Genomic DNA, 22,478 nt, shown 5'->3' on the forward strand with positions numbered 1-22,478 from the left:
GCTGGAGACTCTGTACACCAGGGTTCAAACCAAAGCATATTTTGGTATTTTGATGGTTGAGTTATAACCCCCTGAAAAGAGGGCCTGATTGTATGCAGTGAGGACCGCTGCCCCTGGAACTACAAGGAAGCTACTAAAAGGAAACCAATGCTTACTGATCACTGCTGACCAGGAGCTGTGAGAGTCAGTAGTCTGCTCTACAGGCAGTGAGGGGAGCTCTGTCAGTATGCTGATTGCTTTGGCCTAGTTCTAGAAGAAAAGAAAAGAGGAAACAGTACACCCCAAAGAGAAAAACAAAACAAAACCCCAGATGTTAAAGGCAACTAAATATGCCAACAGTCTTCTGGCTTCTAATTCTCCTTTTCAGTATTGTTAAGGTATTACTAAGGAAATCTAATTAAGGTATGACTGACCACATCAGCTAAATGGTTAGTATTATTAAACATCTCTATACTTTTGTATGATCCTTTACTGAATGATTGCAATTATCTGAACCAAAATTCACAGAGAGGTTTATTGCACTTTAATCACTGTGCACCCCACACATTAGCTAGTGATATGCAAATGTTTGAAAGAGACGGTGGCTCAAGCTATAGTACTGGTTGACTTAATTGTTTCCCACCCCTCAAAGAATTGGGGTGACTGCAATAGAAGCAAATTTCTGTTTTCCCATGTGACAAGTGAAGAAAATGAATCTGTCATTTTCATACCCCAGCTAGATGCTATGAGCATTTGACGGGCTGCTAATACAATCTTAATAAACTCAGGGAGTTTGCTAGTGATTAATTATCTCTTTTTGGAAGAGGATGCTAGGAGAAGCACTCTCAGCTGATGTGAAAAGTACTAAATTGTTGTTGTCTTGTCTTGGTGTAGCTGCATTAGCAATACCACAACCTCAACATGAGTGAGCTTGTGTCTTGAGTTATTTTGCTCATGTGCTCAGACAGCCTAGTACTGATACCCATGCTCTTTTAAGGTATCTAACCATTTTAATATAAATTAGAAGCTGTGACTACAAAATGATTTTTTTCTCTATCCCAAGACATTTAGTCACTGAGTAAATATTTATTGAGAAGGTAAATGCAAAACACCATACTGAGCCATCCGAATTGCTTGGGAACTGAATCTGTGACGTTAACCACATTAAATCCATAGTGTAACCCAGTAAACCAGCCACACAACACTCACAGTATCAGAACTCTCTATTTGCAAGAAGCCCTTCACTGCACAGATGAAGCCATATGGAGCTGCTGAGTTCTGTTAATTCTCCCTCTCTGCACATGTGGTTCATATCGAGCTCCAGAAGCAGAGTACCAAGCCTCTGGTCACACTGTGTGCCCTGTTCTATCCTCAGCATGCCTGTTTATCAGGAAGTTCTTCTCTGGGATGCTGTAGGCAATCAGCTCTGACATTTTCCCTGTGTTATCTTTCTTCTTTGATGCTGATCAGTTAAGCACTGGCATAGCTTTCCTGAGTTCAGTAATGACACATCCCCAGGCCTTGCTTGTAGTACAATCATCACATTGGTACTGAAAGAATGTAAATCTTTATATGGACATGTTCTTAAGGAATAAATGGGTTTCTCAAAGATTCATCTATCTTTTCTTAATGATGCCAAACTATATTAATTTTCCCCCTATTGGCAACTGATCCGCACTCTCTAAGAGTTGCACCTCCAAGGGAATATTTGTGAAAGTTGTAAATTGCTCCACAGATTATGAAAACCTACTGAATCTGTGAATAAATATTAAAAGTAAAAGGGAACATAAATGTTCAGGAGGAAAGAGACCCAAGAAAGGTTTAGAGATGACTTTGTTATTTACTGGCCCATTAATGATAGGTAAACATATATAATAACTGTGAGTATTGCCGGGCAGTGTTGACACAAGACTGTAATCCCAGCACTTAGGAGGCAGAGGCATGCAGACCTCTAAGTTCAAGGCCAGTCTGGTCTACACAGTAAATTCCAGGATAGCCAGGGTTACACAGAGAAACTCTGTCTTGAAAACCCAAAATAATAATGAATGTTGAAAAATAAACCATCTCTGTTTGCAAGAATGAAAATTAAAATAAAGACATTCGGTAACATAAATTTTAAAACATCATTAACAACTCCTAGAACATAGTGTCATAATTTTAGGTTAGCAACACCCCTGCAACACAAGCACCTACAACAGAACTATACTGTCTTCAAAATAGAAGGAAGGCAGACTTGTTTGGTTGGACCCACTAAGCCTAGGAAAGTAAATTCTGAACTTTTCTCTTCCACCTTCTCCCCATCCTAGTATTTGTTTTGGTTTGTTTTAGTTTTTTCATCTTTCAATTTGGAAACCCAACTGCCATTAGAATCACACACACACACACACACACACACACACACACACACACAAACACACACACACAAATATGAAGTCTGGTATTTGTTCACTTCTTAGATATTACTTCTATTCAACTACATGAGTTTAGGTTAGAAAACCTATGACCATTTAGTAGGTGAAGAATAATAAGCTGCCATTAATATACACAGATTGCAAAGCAACCCTAGCTGTATGTTACTAGCCATATGCCCTTTCCATTTTCATCGTCTGCCTGCTCCTTTTGTTTCTTCTTAATGGGATCTAGAGCTATCATTACTGTAAGGTGTAGATGTATACATGGTTTGCTTAACAAAAGCTACTGCGTACAGTTTAGATAAAGGAAAAATAAAGGAAGGAGCAGATAGCTCTAAAAGGTCAAACTAGTCATCTCAAACTATTGGTACTTTAAGCCACTGGGCAAAAAGACAACAAAAAGGCTGGGCAGTTAAGGACACTTGCCATGAAATACAGCGGCATATGTGTTCATACACACAAACACTAAGAAGTGTAAATAACAAATATTGTTTGATGTTTGAAAGCCACAAGAGTAGCAGACTTTTGGAAACAGATAATCTTGAGTTCAAATCTCACATCTGCCACGTATGAACCCTGTGTCCTATGTTAATTTTTTTCTCCACTCTGAAGGTCTCTGATTCACCTTTCTCTCACCCTTTTCAGTAAGTACTGCAGAGAAAAAAATGAAAGAACAGCATGGCATGGCTCAGATAGTAAGATTTGAGAATTTGCAGGCATTCTGGCCTTGCTGCGCCTGCTTTAGCATCATAATTACGTGGTTAGAGGTAAACCCCCAGTGGATCAGGCTCATGGTCATTAAGGTCAACAGGACCAGGGACCTGTTACCAGACACAATAGTCCTTGTTGCTGACTGGGGTTAGTTATCTTCCTTCACATATTCTAGTTTCTCTGAATAACTCTGGACTTAACCCCCATGAATTTAGCTAAACTTTGTGATAGCATTTCCATCATCGACCTTTAATGAATTGTATAAGTTTATAGCTCTGTGTGTAAAGTGGTTCTTTGCTTAAAGACTAGTAAGATTTGCCTCCTCCTATAACAGAATAAGGCAATTCATATTCCCATTCTCGGGATTTTCATCCCTTTGTAGATATTTATCAGATCCCTGCCTTGACTTGACTATCTAAATAGAAAGCTTCATCTCTAGATCAGTCTAGTTCATTCTGAAGTTTCTGTTTGTTTGTTTCTTTGTTTGTTTTTTTGAGTATTTTGTCCAGAAAGGGTCCCACACATGGATTGGCATTATCTTCTGCTAGAATTGTTGTGATTTAATTTCCCTTCCCCTGTCAAAATTACATTCTCAGTATACTCCAGGCTCCAAACAAAATGGTCTTAATATGAATGCAGTTGCATCTGAGCCAAGGTTCAGCTTAGAGACAGCTGGCAAAATGTTCAACAAACTGGACCAAAGAAAAAGAATCCTAACAAAAACATGATCTGTCTGAAGCAGAGTGAAAAACTTGCCTTACAGAAAAGCAAGAGGCTGACACCGCATAAGCGTGCATGCGGGCGCACGCGCGCGCGCGCGCACACACACACACACACACACACACACACACACACACACACACACTCACTGTAGGAAAGCCTGCTAAAGGCTGCAGAGCACTTTCTCAGCACCTTGTTTCTCTTGAACTGGCTCTTGAGCTTGGAGCACCAGAGTGCCTAGCATCATGTTGCGGTTGGGCTCACTAGACTATGTTGCAGTCAGAGGCTGGGGCTACCAGGCTGACAAGAGAGCAGGAATCTGGGAATAAAGAGCAAGGCTCCTCACATTAGATTCTTCAACACAAAGATTTGAATTTGAAATTACTAAGTGTGGGTGGCAACCTGCTGTTGAGGTAAGTTGTGAACCCAAGGACAACATCCTAGGGAGAAATCCATTCAGGTAGTGAATTATACACACAGGCAACTCTGAGCCCAGTCCTCGGTTTTGTCAGGACCTTTGTGACACACCACCCTGGGCTTGGCACCACTGTCTTTAGAAGTAAACATAGTATTTATCCAATGTTTCATAGAACATGTGGTCAAAGTATTTCACTAAGTTTTTCTACTGTTTGTGACCTATTCATGTTCCCATCTCATGGATGTGGAAAACAAAATTATATGCACAAGTATAACTGAAAACTGTGGAGTGGGGACTAAGAAACAAGTGATGATACAGAGCCTTATGTCCTTGCCTTGTTGCCATCCTGAAGATAACAAGGTCATTTGCAGACATTGTCCTGAGGTTAATCTGCTCTCTTGTAGATGATGGTAGGACTTATGAGATCACCCTGAGTCTTGGCTTTTCTCAAATGCTAATGACACAGACTTCCTTAAGCTCCTCAACTAGAGAGTGCTCAGTAAACCTCACACCAACCTTGAGTCTGGACACACAGACCATTAAAGAAGTCGTTAATTGGACCTTTTCTCATTGATTTGTTTTAGCTTCCTTTCCACATTGAAATAGGCTTCCCACTCAATTCAAATGTGTCTCCATGTTATTTTAATAAACTATACCCTACATCTATGTCTCTGGGCCCTTCTCTTCCTGAACAACCCTGGTATGCTCTGAAAAGCCTTTGCCAGGCAGATAATGGGTGAAGATCATTGTATCTCGGCTCCCTGATCCATTACACTCCTGCCTTTCACCAGCATGCAGAGCGCTAGGTTTTTTTTCTAACAGAATAAATTAAATATGAAAGGGAAGGACTAATGTAATTCAAATAAACATGTTAATGACCCTATTTTTCCATTTGGTAACTAGACCGGATGTGGTGGAATGCCAGTTTTTTACTGAGCCTGTAATTTAAAACTTTGAACAAGGACACTTTTTTCCCCTTTTATTTCCATCCTCCATTCCCAACCTCTTTTATTCTTACAGACACTCCTTGCTGTCCAATTAGTTTGGGAACATGAAAACTGTCCTCATTGCTGCCTTGGGTCGTGGGCGACCCCGGTGGTTTATCTCTGTGGGGTGGCTTGGGAGTCTGGAGTTTGACTGGTGATTAACCTGTCAGGGCTCTGTGCCTCGCCCAGGGCACGGGGAAAGAGGCCACTGGCACACCATGCACCTCCTCAAAGGCCCTGCGGCCTAATTTTGCAGGTTTTACATGTGCGTGCTTGTGCTCTAAGCAGAACTTCAACATTGAGATGTGGGGATGGATGAGCTTTTAACCTAGGAACTAGCCATGCATTCCAGCTACCTTTTAGCAAGAGCTTTTTATTACTCAAACTAAAACCCTAGCTAACTCCATATGCCCCCAAATAACCTATACTCCAGGACCTCTTCTGTCTCCTTTGTGCCCAGAACAACCACTTTCCACAACACATGCACCACATATAAACACACTCTGCATGCACACACACACACACTACAGATGCACACACACCACCGCCCTCACCAGAAGGCTGAATACAAAGTCTCTCCTGTCCCTCCTGCCACAGATAAGGTACCTGTCTGATGCAGTTATCAGTGAGCTCAGGAGCCTGAATTTCCCCCACACTGTGCACACTTAATCTATTTCCCCTCCACCCCTGGAATGTTACAGGCTAGAACCCGTTATCTCTTGTTTCTTTTACTTTAGTCACTTTCCAGTGTTTGAAGGAAAACTTTTTGATGTGAACATATTCCGGGTGTGTTTTTTTCCCCTAACTGACGCTGGCGGGAGGAATGAAGGGGAGACAGGGCTCTGGCCCTGTTACTTCCTGTTTGTTTTTGTTCTGGAGAATGCAGACCATCTGTGTCTCTCCGACGCTTTTCTTATGCAGCCACTGTTCTCATTCTGATAGTTAATGTTCTTAGTTTTCCTCAATTCTCGCTAAACAATTTCCTATTCCCCTTCCAAAAACTCCTAAGCCCCTCATTAAATCTTTCTTCCTGAAATTTCTTATCTTAATAGTACCTCTGCATACAGATCTGTCCCCATTAAGGCCAGGATACAAATTAAGTAAATGATAATGGGAGAGAGGGAGAGAGGAAGCCGTAAATGAGAGGGGAGAAATTAGGCGTGCTTCTTAAAATGGAGTCCGACAATTCTCAAACCCAGGTCCCAAGTCCTAGAATGCACAATTGACTAGATTCTTCCTTGTGAAGTGGAGCAGTTGTTTTCTGGATGTAGTAGATGTCTGTGGAACTTGGGTCTCCATAAGCGTGGCCTGAGAGAGTTCCTCCCAGGGTTACTTCTGTGGTTTCATAGAATGGTTGAGAGTATCCTTTCTTATGGCAATCAAATGTACTTTCTTATAGTTAGAATTTGTGGAGATCTATTTTTCTAACAGATACCCATATACAAATTCTGTATACTTCAGGATTTTTTCTGTGCAATTTCACTATACAAGGTCTCTAAACAACTCCCTCCTCCATACCTTATAGAAGACTGACTTCTGTGTATGCCAGTTAACTCCATGCCTTATGGAAATCTACCGCTGTGTATACTACTTAAGGAGGCTGTTTTCTGAGTATCATCTTCATGTCAGATGTCATTGTAGTTTAGAACACAGGATTTTCCCCATTCATGTTTAAAAACAAAAATCTGTTCATAAGGTAGGATTAAAAAGCTAAATAAGTTCCAGGTTTCGGGCTCCCAGAATTATATTTCAGCCAGTTTGAGCCTAACATGTGTTCCCAGCAGTCCCCTGGAAAAGGAGGAGTAGCCGTGGCCTTCCTGGAGTGCTAGTCAAGGGCTGGCTGTGGGTGCCCTTGTGCCGGTCCCTGCTGGAGTACCTTCAGCCAAGCACATACCATTTAATCAGTGATGTATTAAAATGGGCCTGGTGTAGTCAGCAATAGCTAGGCCAAAATCGATTGGCTATTTTTACAAAGAAAAAAGAGGGTAGAAAATTGCTCTTTTAATCTGGGTAAATCAAATTGTGCCTGCTTGCCTTCCACCTGTAGCTAAGTGTAGGCAAGAGCGGTCCGTGCTCCTTTTATTTCTTTATTCGTGCTTACCACTTGGGGTGGGAGCACCAGAGTATCTTCAGAACTGAGTTTTCACATTCACGTTCTCTCTTTCTCTGGGGGGGGTGTGTGACGATTGGGGGGAACAGACCTCCTCTTTGCCTCTCTTACAAGACTTGAATAAAAACGCAGTACACTCAGCCTCTTCTGCCTTTAAGACTTTTCCCTGCCATGAAATCATATCTGACTGTGACATCACAGTATGTTGCTCCAGGCTGCTGTGTGATGTATTAAGGCAAGGTCCTTAATTGGGTTAGCTGGGCACACCAGGGGCGAAGGGTGGAGGGTGAGCGCTGCTCTCCCAGTAGGCGATGCTCTAGGCAGTGTGAAAGAAACTGCCAAGCTAGGGAAGGGCTCCTCTCCCCAGGGACTGTAAACTCCAGTGCTCTGTCTTCCTTTCATATATTACCAACGAATGAAATTAGTCTTTTAAAAAATGAAAAAAAAAACTGTAAACTGTGCTTTGTTTTTAATCTGCAAGAGAGTTGGGGGTGGGATTGCACTGGCAGATTTGTTCTGTAGCATTGATTTGTGACCAACAAAGGAAATGTCTACTTATGAGACGCAAATCAATGCAACCAGACTGCGAAAGTGCAAGCAGAGATGTGAGAAAATTATTCAATCGTTAGTCTTCTATGAAATTTAAAAACATAGTCTTTTAGTTGTTCTGAAACCCACCCACACCCACCGCCACTACCCACTCAAAAAAGGGGGGGGGACAGTAGAAGTAGGTAGGACCTCTCGTAATTTTTAGAAAGGGGAGAGAAGGTATAAGAGTCTTAAAAGATCAGCAATGTTATGAGTGAATTTCAGAACCCATTAAACACGTCTCCAGATGCTGTGAATTTCCAGCTTTCGAGAAACTCGAAGACCAGTTTATGCCCAGGCCTCTGCTTTTGTGGGCAGCCACTTTGGTTACTGTGAAAGTGACAGCTTCTTGCGAACTCTGCTTATTCTAAAGTAACCCACTATAAAGAATTAACAGAAGTCAACAAACGTACAAAAATGTAGGCAAAAGGTTAAAAAGTTTATAAAACCACCAATTTGGACAATCTGGGCAAGAGACAAATGACATGAGTTGGCTGAAGGTATGAATTGTGTCATATCTATGTAGTTTGAAATTCCAAGAGTTCTAACAAGTGAGTTTCATGAGTGCTGACTTCCAGCTAAGAGTTACACTGGCAGACCAGATAGCTGGTGGTCGAATGTGGTTCCTCTTCTCCCCACACCTGCAGCCTAACATTTCCAGAGATAGCAAGGGTGAATTCCAATATTCTCTCTATCCTAACTCTTAACAGATTGTGACTTATGCCATGTCCCCTTGGGGAAACAGAAGAAAAGATGGTCAGACGATACATCACTGAACACTTATTATAATAGCTTCCTAGTGTCTGTATATTGGTGGGTGTCTAGACAGGCCGTGCGAAGCCTTGGGAAACAGTGGAAGCCAGCGAAATCTTTCTTCTTGGCTATTTCTGTCTTATCTGCTTCTGCTCCTCTGATGAAGTCAGTCACTACTGACTCTCACTTGACCCATCAAAAGTACTCTTTTTTCCTGACCTCATGTTCATCAGTTGCCTGCGGAAAGCAAGGGATTGAATGGACCGGATCAGATACCTAGTGAATAAAGTAATTCAGGATGAGTTTCTGGCCAAGCCCACTGAAAATATCCCTTCAGCAAAGGCACATAATGGTTCAACTCTGTGTTACCTCTCAATCCAATTCTGGCAGTGTGAACCTCTGACTTACACCCCCAATCAGAATAAACAAGGACCTTCAAATGTCCAAATGGGTCTCCACAAGTCTCCAACTAATCCTGCGTTGAAAAGTAGTATCATCTTGTAAGTCTCATTTACCTGATTTTCCAATCCAGCTCACTTTAGAGAATACACTTATCATAGGAAGTTGGGAGGAAATGGCTCCGAAAAGCTGAGACAGTGATGACACGTGGCTTTGGCAATGGAGAGTGTACTGTGTCCAGTTCAATCTGTAGCAACTAGGTTGAACTGTAAGAGAAGAGGCTAGTTCCCCAGAGAAACAGGAAAATCTATTTCTGACAAGCAGGAATGATGAGTATTCACAAGGGTGACCCTTCATCAAAAAAAAAAAAAAAAAAAAAAAAAAAAAAAAAATTAAGTGGTACCGTGGTACCAGCATATTTCAACAAGAACAGGAATATCTGAAGAATCTCTGTTTTTGTAAAAGTTCAGAATATGTGTTACTGCTTATAGTTTGTGTCATTAAAATTTAGATGGAGCCTTTTATACTTACATCACCTCTATTTACTTGGTAATTTTTTTTTTTAAATTTGGAAATGTTGAAATGGTTTTGCGGTGGCATTGAAGGCCAATCTAGCCAAAACTGCTCAGTGTAGACACCTTGGAAGGCTGTTTACTCTTGAATATTTAAGTACAGGTCTCTGGCACTGAAGTCTCTGGTTTCCATTGACCTTAGTTCTGTACTGTATGTTGTCATCTGGGTTATGGCACAACTGCTCATATTTAGCTGGTTTTCTCTATTAACGTATCATTATAACTGACCAGAAACATGGTACAGAGAGTTGTTTGTGTGTGTGTGTGTGTGTGTTTTGTTTTGTTTTGTTTTGTTTTTTTTCTTTGCTTATGCAACTTCCAAGCAGAAAATGTTCTTGAGACCAGATGGTAAAGAGCAGTCAACTGAAAGTTCTCCTCTGCAGATGTATTGATGTTTCATGTCCTCTTGAAGCCAATTCAAATACATTTGTGAATTCAAGTCTTAGTTTTAGTAACCCTTGCACTTCTGCTAGATCCTGTTCAGCTGTCAAGGAAAGGGGCTAGAATATTCAGTTACATGATCTCTGAGGCCAGTGAACAATGAAGCAGCAATGCCCCAGCCATGTAGTTTAGCCTTCAACCAGATGAACGTTCATCACAGGTCATTTTGGACACAGTAGGTAGGTCACCAGGCTACAGTGACCCCCTTGTGTTTCTGACCAAACCTATTTTCATCCCAGTTGTTTTAAAAAATGTGTACTTCCTTAGTACTCTGCTTATTTTTTATTTATTTCTTTTTTTACCCAGCATTCAACTTGGCATGTAAGTTTTTGTTAGGGTGATGGTGGTTGTTGTTGTTTTTGTTTTTTAATCTGCTCAGCAATTTGGAAGTTTGCTTAGAACACAGATGAGTTAAGATAAAAAGCTGTTTTTCAAAAAATGCCTCTAGTAAGTAAAAATGAAGATACTATATCTGAATGAATGTGGAAAGTTGTCCCTCTGTATATTTTTAAAGCGTCTCAAAACCATCCCCAGTTCTCAGCCAAATGCAGCCTACCCAGATTGTCTTTAGGAAAGTAGCAATTCACAGAGATTTGCAGTTAGCTGCATGTCAAACCACACTCTCACTTCAGTCCCTGCTCATAGCTCCACCATTTTAGAATATGGTGAGAGATGCCAGAGATCTACCATCTGTTTAATGGGCTAATTATGTTTAGCACATGCCTACTTCACAGTAATACCATGAGTGAGGTTGCCAAACATCATACAAATGTATATGTTTGTATATATTGATATATAAATACACACATAAATAAAGTCGTATACATATATAGTAGCATTCAGCATTTCTGCGCTTTATTCCATGTTTTCCTTCCAAGATATATCATAGCCTTCACTTAAGCCTAGCCGGGCATTGTCAGAGTTTGTAATGATGTATGGTGGGATGGCTCAGACTGAGAGGGATGGTGATTGAGTTACTTGAGGAGGTAAATTTGTGTGTGTGTGTGTGTGTGTGTGTGTGTGTGTGTGTGTGTGTGTGTGTACACCCCTGTCTTTCTCTGTTTTATCTGTACTCCCTTTTCTCCCTCTTAAAATCTTAACTTACCTCCACAGTCAATGCAGTCAAACTTCATGACACTGTTTCTGTACCTAATATTTTAGCTCCTCCTTTTTTAGGAATTATTCTGAGAATTAGTCTGCTTTACTGAATCCCTTAAGCATACAGCTACATCTTTTCTTTTAGGTGCCATATCTTCTATATTGAGTCTGTTGTTAAAGCTGGCATTTTGTTGTTGTTGTTGTTTTGCTTTTTGTTTGTTTGTTTCCCTTTCATGTTGACTCTGCAGCCCTTGACAATGTTTCTGGTGGTCTCAGAACAACTCCTAGGTGTGTGGTCTCAGGGACTCTAGTCACTACAAGAACTAGTTGTCAGGCGCTAGCTGAGGAAGTTATAACCAGGTCCCAAGTTGGGTCAGCCTTAGCTGCTTCTCGGCAATTAGGCTTACAGCCGGTGTCCAGAGTGTTCTGAGCAGTAAGAGAGAGGCAGGCAGAGGTCATTCTAGGTGAAGGGTATGAAAGCAGCAGTGAAGAGAGCAGAAATGGAAAGGAGCGAGTCATGGGTAACCAGAGTGCTGGTCAGGATATGATATAAGCTCTAGGTACTGGGCTTTCTGTGTGCCTCCTTTGTCTCTGTAAGGCTAGCTCTGCAAGCTCTGGACCTGCTTGGCCTGGAGGATGCCTTGGCCTGAGAACTGTTGGGAGAAATAGCCGTGTCTGCATACCAGACTATAGACCCAGTATGTAGCATTCATTTTGAAAGAGAGAAAAGATCCCAACATAGGAGACTATAGTGGATTTTGTCTCTCCTAAGATGTAAGTGTCTTTTTAAAACTTCCTGCACCCCGAGAGTAGTAGACTGTTTTACTATACGGCTTTGACTAGAGTAAATTCTTCAAACAGAGCTGTTTTGTCTTATTTGTTTTGCTTTTGCAGATTTATGCTTACCAGGGATTTTTATAAACAAGTTAGAAGGAGGAGAAATAGCCAAGATGTAAATAGTCCAATCAGATAAGCTTGCATGAGCTTTGTGGGGGCTTTGAGGGGGTGGAGGCTCTTCATTAGTACCAGAATGATCGTGTTCACCTTAGGTACCAGCCTGATGTGAGAGGAGACATGGACAGACAAAGAAAGGCAGAGATATTAACTTGTATTTTCCCTTGGATAAATGAAAATAATCTCCTGGGTAAATGTTCTGTGGCTTCTTGAGCTGAACAATGCAGCAAGCTATGGAAACTGATCAAAAGACAGCAATGTTTATCTAAATAAGAATGGGAAATGCCCCGTCATCCCTCTTCCTGTAGCATCATCAAATGCTATGACTGGGAGGAAGCCTAAGAGCCAGCCCTCCTAACACCCCTGCCTTACCTGGAGGACTGTGCATTCATTGCCTCGCCTATGGTCTACAAGAGTTTAGACACAGATAGGATCCAAACTCTTCCGAGGCACTCAGGAAGCATTCAGTCAAATCACCCTGTGGTTTCTTCAGTTCCTCTGACATCACTTCAGAGAATTCTTACCTGGCTTCTTCTAGCAACACTGCTTTTGTGAATCTTGATTACCAATTGACTTGTCAATTAATTGCATTGGAGAAGTTTATTTTATAATAATGAATTGCTTGTTTCCCATAAATGAATCTAGTAGTTCAGATAGGCTCTCAGATGTATCCTAAATAGTACACTGAGACGCTGACCAGATAGACGTCTACATCTGTTTGTATGACTGCTAGAAGACCTGTAAAACTGTCTTGGACCATATTAGACTTTTCAAATTTCTAGAGCTCCAGACATTTGTTGGGAGTATAAGAAGTATGGTAAGAGTTGATCATCTGCATTCTATGAGTTGTGCCTAAAATGTGTCTAAACTGTTGTGCTTTTGTAAAGAAGTAATTCCCACTATCATCAGTGTTCCCATTTCCTGTCATCAGACCAGTTACTACAAATGGATTGCCCATCAGCCTCAAAACTAGCTGTACTTCATGTTTTGCTGATGTTTTGTTCAGTGTAGAAGAGAAAGAACATAGTGAGTGTCTGGTATGGTCCAGGTACCTTTAATGGATAAAGAGTCCATCACTGACAGCATTCAATAAATGGTTATTGCAAGGGACAGGAAAAAGTATCCAAGAAAACCTCTCAGAATCATTTGGAAATATTAGTTCCAAGCTTCTGATACAATGCCGTGTGGTTTTTGCCCACATATGGTTATTATGATCTACTTGTCAGCAATGATCCAGAAATATTTTACTGTTGCAATGCAAAGTAACATCATAATCCATTTTTACACTGTAAGTGTGTGTGGCCCATAAAGTCCTTGCTCAGATGCCAGATTCACCACTGTGAAGGAGCTAGCTGACACAGTGCCCTGAAATCTCAGGTACGTGTAGTCATCTCACACAGGCATGGATTGAGCATGGTGCTTGAAGCCAAGAGGAGAGGCAAAGCTCTGCTATTCCCTAAGTAGGAACCATTTGGCAATATTCACAATAGTTAGAGGGAATAGCCTTTTGTGAAGAAAATTGTGGTGTCTCAAGGCTGTTTTTATTAAAATATTTAGTTCGCCAGCATACCAATTTTAAGAATAATTTAATTCACAAAGCCTATGAAATAAACAGAAGAGTCTAGCCACAGCAGCTGTGTCCCACCACTGTGATCCTGCTGTGATGCAGGGTGACTCAGTGGTCAAGATCCCTCCCCACTGCTCTGCATTTGGATATTTGGGGAGGGGACTAGAATTCATTTCCTTTAACATCCATATGGCATGTAGCAAAACTACCAGAGAATACTAATAAAGACTTTTTTGGTCAGCTCTAGCCAGATGTTCAGGTAGCAATAATAGAGATCTTCTCCTCCCTCTTATTTTCTTTTCTGTGTGTTTTCTCCTCCAAGCCAACGCTTTCTGGCTTTTATGGATTGGGGTCACTTCTAAAGGAAGTAAGCAAAGTTAATCCTATCCGCAGGAACACATGCTACCTTGACAGGTGACTATCTCATTGTGCCTTTTTGTAGCCTATGCAACTGAGGAGAATGTGGACTAGCCAGGTGCTAGTCCTCTAAGGACTAGCATTTCATTTGAACTAGTCTAATCCACTGTTTCATTCTGCAGAACAATCAAAGGAAAGAAGGAAGTTTTTCTCTGGTGGCCTCCCCCAAATGAGTAGCAGGATGTAAGCTCTCCGTAATTTTCCATATATTTTTCCATGATATCTGGGGGTGCTGACTCCTGGGGGGGGTGCATGCTATAAAATTAGGTCCTGGCTATGATCTCCCATAAGAGGGACACATAAAGCAGTGAAGAAATACAGACATAGATATCTTTGTAATATTTTTCCTCATAAATATTTTAACTCACTACAAAGACCCCCATTTGATCCTCAATCAAATAAGTGATTTAAAGAAAAGAAATTATCTCCAGGGGCTGGGGAGATGGCTTATTTCGTAAGATTCCCTCCTTTGCAATCATGAGGACTTGAGTTCAGAACCCCAGTACCTGCATAAAATGCTGGACATAGCTGCATGCAGCTGTAATCCCAGCACTGGGGTGTAGACACAGGGAAATATGCAGAGCTTGCTAACCATCCAGTCTTGCCAGATGGTGAGGTTCTAGTTCATAGAGAGACCTTTTCTCAAATGAATAAGGCAGGGACAGTGACATAGGAGCAGACAGGACATCCTTTTCTGGCTTTCAAATACCGCTCAGATGAAACATACACACACACACACACACACACACACACACACGCACGCACGCACGCACGCACGCACGCACGCGCACACACACGCATGCACGCACTTACCTTTGTGATTTTTTAAAATCATGTTTTCAGCCTTTTCTATCACTGGGATTTTGATTAATCATCTTAACAGGTGGCTGGGAGGAAATCACATGTGGAAAGTCCTCCTAGCTTATGGCAAACCAGAGGGATATGATTATGAGAGAAATGCAAACCGTGCATGTAGTTACCCACACACCCACATACATACACAAAGAGAGTAGTTCAGGGACGGTGTGTGATGCTGTATGTCCTGAATGGGGAGACACTGAAGCCATGTTTTCAGTTCCTTTTCCCTCCCTAGAAATTTATGCAGTAAACAGAGCCAAGAAACTTTGGAATATACTCTGGTGAAACATAAAGGAGATGAGAAAAAGTCCTTTGAAACTCCAATTTAACAGTGCAAGCTAGCAGCCAATACTGTGAAATAACTGCCTCTTTTGTCCTTTGGGTTTGATGTTTCTGTACACTAGGAAAGAGTTCGAGAATATATCTGCCTTGTGTGTGTGGAGCCCTTGGCTGTTTCAAATACTTTTAAGATGAATGCTTGTTTCCTACATTTCCTTAAACAAGTTCAGTTAAACGTATTGGTTATCCCACGATGCATGATTATTCAATACATTACAAAATATGGGAAAATCAATTGGCTGTCCCCTTTCTCCCTTTGCCCCTGCCTGTCTGTCACACTGTGTGAGGAAATGAAAGTGTGTTTGCATATGTGCATGCATGTGTATGAGTGTGTCTGGGAGGTAGACAGATTCCCTACCTGGAAATGGCTTGCTATTATTAGATGTTCAGTTACCAGGGGTTATGTAAGACAATTGAAGCTCTGTTTTTTAACAGAGACATGATTCATGCTGCTTGTAGTAACAGTAACCACCTCCAAGCGAGACAGAAACCAGACACAGACAAAGGCTGGAGAAATCAATGCCGACTCCATGCAGCCATTCTCCTGATACCCTCTGCCTTTCAATCAGGGCACTTAGGTTATCAGGAAAGGAGGCTCCTGCTAATTCTGGATCTTTTCTGTCTCCTGGGATTGCCAGATAAATTCATGTGTCTGGAGCTGGGTACAGGAAAAACCAGGCTTCAGGAGCAGTGACATCCGACCTTCCTCCCTAGGATCCAGACACACCTGGTATTCAGGAACAGTGACTGCACCTGTGCGAGGCATAGGCCTCTCCAGGCCATCGATTTAGAAAGCTTAGAATTCGAGTGTTGGTCTCGCCTACTCTCGGAATTTCCCTCAGGTGGTGTTTTCATCATGGGGGGGGGAGGTGGAAATGGAATGGTATTCGAGTTGGTTTCCCTTTATTACATACAGCATCTCCCCAAACTCCAGCAGACACAGGCTGGCTTGTCAGCTGTCACACAGGCTCAAGACCCTTCCTGGGTCCCTCCAGACTACACAAAATCCATAGTGCCCATAAATTTGCAGGCCAGTTTCACAGCTGTGTGGGACTGGTAATGTATCTCAATATCACCTTTCAGGTGGGAACCAGCTCAGTGTTTAATGGTAGCATTCTTTGTCCATGATTTTATACATACATACATACATTTACAACTAGGAGAAGCTGGTGAACCTGACCAGAGTCACACAGATCCACTTTCAGAGGCAGAGAGAATAATGGATCTGGTTCTCAATCAGGGCTCTCCTTTTCAAATTTGATACTAAGTTTGGTGGTAACCAGGCATTTTTTGAGGAAAGATTAAAAGTTTAAAAAAAAAAGAATTTTCAGCTGAAAACCTTGTTTTAGATTATACTCATTTGCCAGGCAGCTGAAATGCCTCCCCTCCCCACCTTTCTTCCCATAAAGAGCATCTCATTTGTGTAAATCACTATGGGAATTGTCTCTTAAAGAAAATACCATGTGCCAGGTGGTGGTGGCTTACGCCTTTAATCTCAGCACTCAGGAGGCAGAGGCAGGCAGATCTTTGTGAGTTCGAGACCAACCTGGTCTACAGAGTGAGTTCTAGGACATCCAGGGCTACACAGAAAAACCTCGTCTAGAAAAACCAGAAAAAGAGATGGGGGAATGGGAGGGAGGGAAATGAGAGAAAGGGAAGGAAGGAAGCAAGGAAGGAAGCAAGGAAGGAAAAAGTACCATGAAATGGTTCCTGTGTGTACCCCGTGAAGTAGAGCATCTGCAGCAGTGTCTCCCTGTCTCTACCAGTGGTATCCCAGAAAGATGTGGACATCTTAGGCTTCACCCAAACCCTGGAAACAAACAACTTCTGCTACAAAACGAAGCTGATTCCTGACTGCAGAAGCCTCCCATGACTTAAACAATAGCAGGCTTGCCCCAGCTCCACACCCAGCAGGCAAGCTGCCCTTCACTGTCTCACAAATGTAAGCCACACAGAAAGACAATTCTGAGTGTAGAAATGACAGAAAACTATCTAGCCATGTAGTCTCATCAAGCCCCTAATCCCCCACAATAAAATTCCATGTTATAAAACACTATTATTGATTACTAGTAATGATTAACAACATGTTTCACTCTTAATACTACTAACTATGAACTATACAAAAGTTCATAAATGTTTCTCCTATTTCCCATGCTTTCTACCCATAAGTAAATATTATCATTTACAAAATAGTTTTTAATTAAATCCTCTGTATACCACTTCTTTAATCAAGGAGGGAAGCAAAATACTTCACGGACAATATTTAATGACCACTTAGTCTTCGTGTAAGTTTTTAAAGTTAGCTGTTCCCCCAGTGTTGAAGGAAGAAAGCGGCACGCTTCCTGCACATAGGCAAACACCCTGTTCATGCACCCAATCTCAGCACAAACTCACTATTAGGAAATAGGTTATAAGACTCTACTTCAGATAACATCTAATCCGCAGGACTCAAAGCCCTTTGCTATCTGGTTGCTCTGCGCTGGCTTGGGAAGACCTGCCCAGGGCTATCTGTGTGGTGCCAGTAACCAACTTTATGGCAAGACAGAACTCACTGTTTGGGGGTTTCGTATTGTGCAAGTGGCTGCCAGGCTGTCTTAGCTTACACAACACAATGTGTCTCCAGACTGACTGGAGATAGAGGCTAGTATATGGGTGAAAGGTGGCAGAATTTAGAGGCATTCCCTGCATTCCCTGATGTTGTCTTTTATTTTCTTCAGATTACCATGATTTAAGGGTCATAAATACAAATTTTCTTTGGTATAAAAGCATGTCCCAGGACTTCCCTTCATGGTTTGTTTGGTGTTCCTTATTCTTTTCTCCTCCCTGTTTGGTATCAACTAAGGCAGTTTCTTATTTATAGCTAACAACAGGGCAGGCAGCCTTTGCTTTTGTAGGTCTAGTCTTTTTCAAAAGCCTGGGAAACACACAGTGGCATTTGTAGAGACAATGGCAATAATAGTAGATGGAGTTTCTTTCCAACAAAGTATCATACATTCTGCCTGGGCCTATACGATCCTGAACAGCCCCCTACAGAAATCAGACCTGGATTTATCAGGCATCCAATAGCTACGACACCAATAACACGGCTATAACATCCTAATGTGTGCAGAGGCCTACAGTAGGTTTCAGTAAACTATGAGGACTGACACACTTCCAAATGACACAGAAAGCAGACAGTAAACAATAACTATCTGGATACTAAGTCAATGTCAAAGGGCAATATCGGGCAAAGCATTCACAACAAGGTTTCATAAGGAATATGTCACTTCCTACAGGCCTTGAATAGGAAGAAAGCTCTGCTATGAAAGGAAAGATGACAACGATGGTATGCTGCTATTTCCAAAGTGATGTATTCAGAAGCTTGGGCATACAAACATATTTATCTCTCTGAACCCTAGAAGTTAACAGGTTAATACTAAATGGAGTATTAACCAAAAGACCCTATTTACAGGCACTCAGTGACTTTCATCATAAGCAAAAAGAAAAAAAAGAAACGGAAGAAAGAAAGAAAGAAAAAGCTTTCCCCCTAGTTTTTTCCTTGGGCACTAGATAAAATAATGTTCCATTAATCCAGCAAGCTTGGGCAAATATGGGGTTCTCAACACCTGCCTCTGTGTATATGGTGCGCATACAAGAGGGAAGAAAGCATGTAGGGCTTCCTAAATTTATTTGACCAAAGCATTTTTAAGATGTTTTAAAGTAGTTCGTGTGTGCATCCTTGTGTGGCACTGAGGGCTGGTTGGGCATGGCATAAACAAGAGTGGAGGTCAGTGGGGACCTCCTCAGGGTTGGCAGAGATTGTCTTTACAAACTGAGCCATGACACCAGTCCAACTTTTAATTTTGGAAATTAGTTAATTTATGTATATGAGAGCTTAATCTGCATATATTTCCAAGCACTGTGTGTCCCTGGTGCCAGCAGGTCAGAAGGGATCATGGATCCCCTGGAATTGAAGCTCCAAATGGTTGTGATTGGACTTGTGGAGTCTGGGGCTTGAACCAGGGTTCTCTAGAAAAGCAGCCAGTGATTTTTAACAACAGAGCCACCTTCCCAAGCCTCCCCTGCCCTGACCTATTTCTTCTTCTGATGTTTTTAAAGGTACTAGTATCCTATAAACTGATTTTGAGCTATACCACCTTAAAGCATTGGAAGGTCCAGAGTTGAAAATCAAATGAGAAATTCTGCTATGATGATCATTACTATGGAGAATGAACATACCATTGACTGCAGAGAAGTAATAGTGATGAAGCCAAAGCCAGAAGACACAAGAAGTGAGGACTGGAGAAGGAGGGCTGGACAGTGGTTAAGAGCACTAGCTGTTCTTCCATAGGTCCTGAGTTCAATTCCCAGCAACCACATGGTGGCTCACAACCTCTATAATGAGATCTGGTGCCCTCTTCTGGCATATGGGAATGCAGGCAAAACACTGTATACATAATAAATAAACCTAAAAAAATAAAGTTGAGAAGGACAGGAAATCTGAAGGTTACTAAGGACAGAACTCAATGATCAGGGATGGGCTGAGGTCAAACTGAACAAAGATGCCAATCGAAAACAGCAGGGAGCAGAGATGAACATTTAAAAAGTAAAGTAGGCTCTTTACACTTTAAGAATGGTAAATTTAAAGCTAGGGTTGGAAGAGTTGAAGTGACATGTGAGACCTCAAAAGAGTAATTTAGAGAGAGGATGTGGGCTAAGTAGTAATTGAAGAATTGATAATGAAGGTCTGTGGACCAGAATATAAGCTCAGTAGCAGAGCATATGCCTAGCATGCCAGAGGCCTCGACTTCAGTCCCCAGTCAGAGGTAGTGGTGGTAATTTATATTCAAGTATTAATGTAGGATATAAAATAAATAAAAACAAAGTGTTAATGTAGGGAGGGAATGAATCAAGTGTAGAGGGTTTTAAGAAGTACAGAAAAGTTCAAAAGAAGGCAGTAGAGGCCCATGATGGAGTTTCTAACAAAGGCCTGTGGTGAGGAGTCCAGATGACAGGACAGGACAGGGAGGAAGGCAGGAGGTCAGTGGGTTAGTGATTACAAGCTGCTACAGGCCACCCTGGGGCAGGGTGATTAAAACCTGATGTTACAGCCTTCTCGGCTCCCAACTTCGTGGCCTGTGGCAAATAACTACCTCCTTCCTCAACAACCTCAGCTGCCTTGTCTATGTATAAAATACTGTAAAGAATAATTATAAGACATTAAGTTAAACAGTGAATGAAAAAGAGTGTTTACCACGTGATTAGCATTTAGTTTGTGATAGCCAAAATTGTCACCAAGGTGAGGGAACAGAACAGGAAAAGTGAAACTCTCTTAGAGTGTGTTATCTGGGGCAAAGCTACTGTGATGTTTCCTACTACCTGTTTTTCTAGAAAAGTGTAGTGGTTAGTACAGGAAATATAATACAAGCAACAAAGTATAAAAGACTGATATGCCAGTAAACATTCTGGCCAAAAACAATGCATCTGTTATATCCTTATCTCAGAATTTAGAGCCCTTAAAGTCACCAAGGCCTGTGACAGGCTCTCAGGACAGGAAGGTGTCAGTTAAAAATGGCTTAGAACGGAGAGGGTAAGGTGGCTGTCCTGTAACTAGGTTTTCATTTAAGCCAATTAAAAAAAAAAATATGCCACTGTGTATTACCTGATCCCCAGTTCTCTTGTTTAAATAAGAGCCCACTACTTGGAATACAAGGCTTTGGGGATGTACAGCTCTTATTAACAATTTGTGAATTGTCAAAAAGGAATCGGGGGTCTCTAAAGAGAAAATTAACATAGATTTACTGTGACACAGAGTTGGACTATGATTTCACTCTGTTGGCAGGGCCATTCCTGGGGTCTTTGAGCCATCAGAGGTATTTCTCCTGGATATGAGGTGGTTAATTAATGAGCTAAAATGTAAAACTGGAAGTGGTTCTCACAGCATCAAGAAGCTGAAGCTGGGTCCCTGATCAGCCTGACCATGCTGTCTGTTGTACCTTCCTTGTGTAATGGTTGTCACCAGTTTCCATTAGGTGGTATTACCAATAGTGACTTGGGAATTCATTCCAGGTAATTAGTTAAAAAGTTAAAAGTCAAATAGATTTCTTAAATAGGTTTAATGGCTTCCCAGGGTGATGAGCTATGTAGTTCCCACATTTTTCTCCTCGGAAGGCTATTAAAATTTTAAGGGATCTTGAAATCATAAAACCCACCCACCCACCCCCTTTTTTTTTTTAATGAATGGAAAGGATGATCACCTAGAAGTTCAGTGACATCCAGATAGTTCTAGAATTTTCATCCCTTCTCTTACTCCTTTGAGTTCTCTTTGAGCTCTCTCTTCCTCTCCCTCTCTTCTTCCCTCCTTCCCCCTCTCTTGCAAGCACACACACACACACACACACACACACACACACACACACACACTTGCATTTACCCTTGTGTTGTAAAATCTCTTGTGCTTCAGATTACAAGATGGTCGGCCTTTGCCTTTAGTAACACTCAGCACTGACTCACCGGTTCATTTAGAGTAAAGAAATGAGGGAAGTAGAACAATTTTAAATTTACTGTGATTTTTGAGACAGCTTTCTCTACACCTGGGAATTGCTGTTAGACAATCAAGGTTAGTAAAGCTCATTGAATTTCTCAGAGGAAAGGTGTTATTTGAATTATTACCAGATAATTATTGTTAAAAATAACAATAATGTAAAAATGGGAACGTGGCATGTTTGAGACATTATCATTTTGAACTTCCAGAAGTTGAGGGAAATTAATGGAGATCTAGAAACAATTATTTGTTGTTGTTCACAATGTACTCAATGTCAGAAATTGTAATGTCTAATGACTGACAAACTGGCCCAGAGTCAGAAGACATGTTGTTCAGCTGAACTGCCCTCTCAAAAACAAACCCCTATTAGGAAAGAGAATGTCAGATGTAAGACCTGTGGTACCCAGACCTGTAGCATCAGCATCACCTGGGAGCTTGCTGAGATGCAGGACTGCAGACTACACCCAGACATGCTGACTTAGAAATACCAATAATTTGTGTGCTACTTAGAATGTGAGACTGATAAAAAGACACTCCCATCTCTAATTAGAAAGGAGTTAGGAAAGAGTATGCATATTGGTAGTTTCAAGGCCCGTTCCTTCCCAGTGACTCTAGACTCTCAAGGAAATGACTC

General features: G+C 41.4%; 1 protein-coding gene across 10 annotated transcripts in view; it reads left to right on the plus strand.

The window, feature by feature from the left end:
* The window catches only part of Zbtb20 (zinc finger and BTB domain containing 20), a 262,491-nt gene that overhangs the window by 179,771 nt on the left and 60,242 nt on the right, over window positions 1-22,478 (plus strand). The gene's annotated exons all lie outside the window — the stretch shown is intronic.

This window comes from Phodopus roborovskii, unplaced genomic scaffold (assembly GCF_943737965.1).
Source record: "Phodopus roborovskii unplaced genomic scaffold, PHOROB, whole genome shotgun sequence".
Classification (NCBI taxonomy): Eukaryota; Metazoa; Chordata; class Mammalia; order Rodentia; family Cricetidae; genus Phodopus; species Phodopus roborovskii.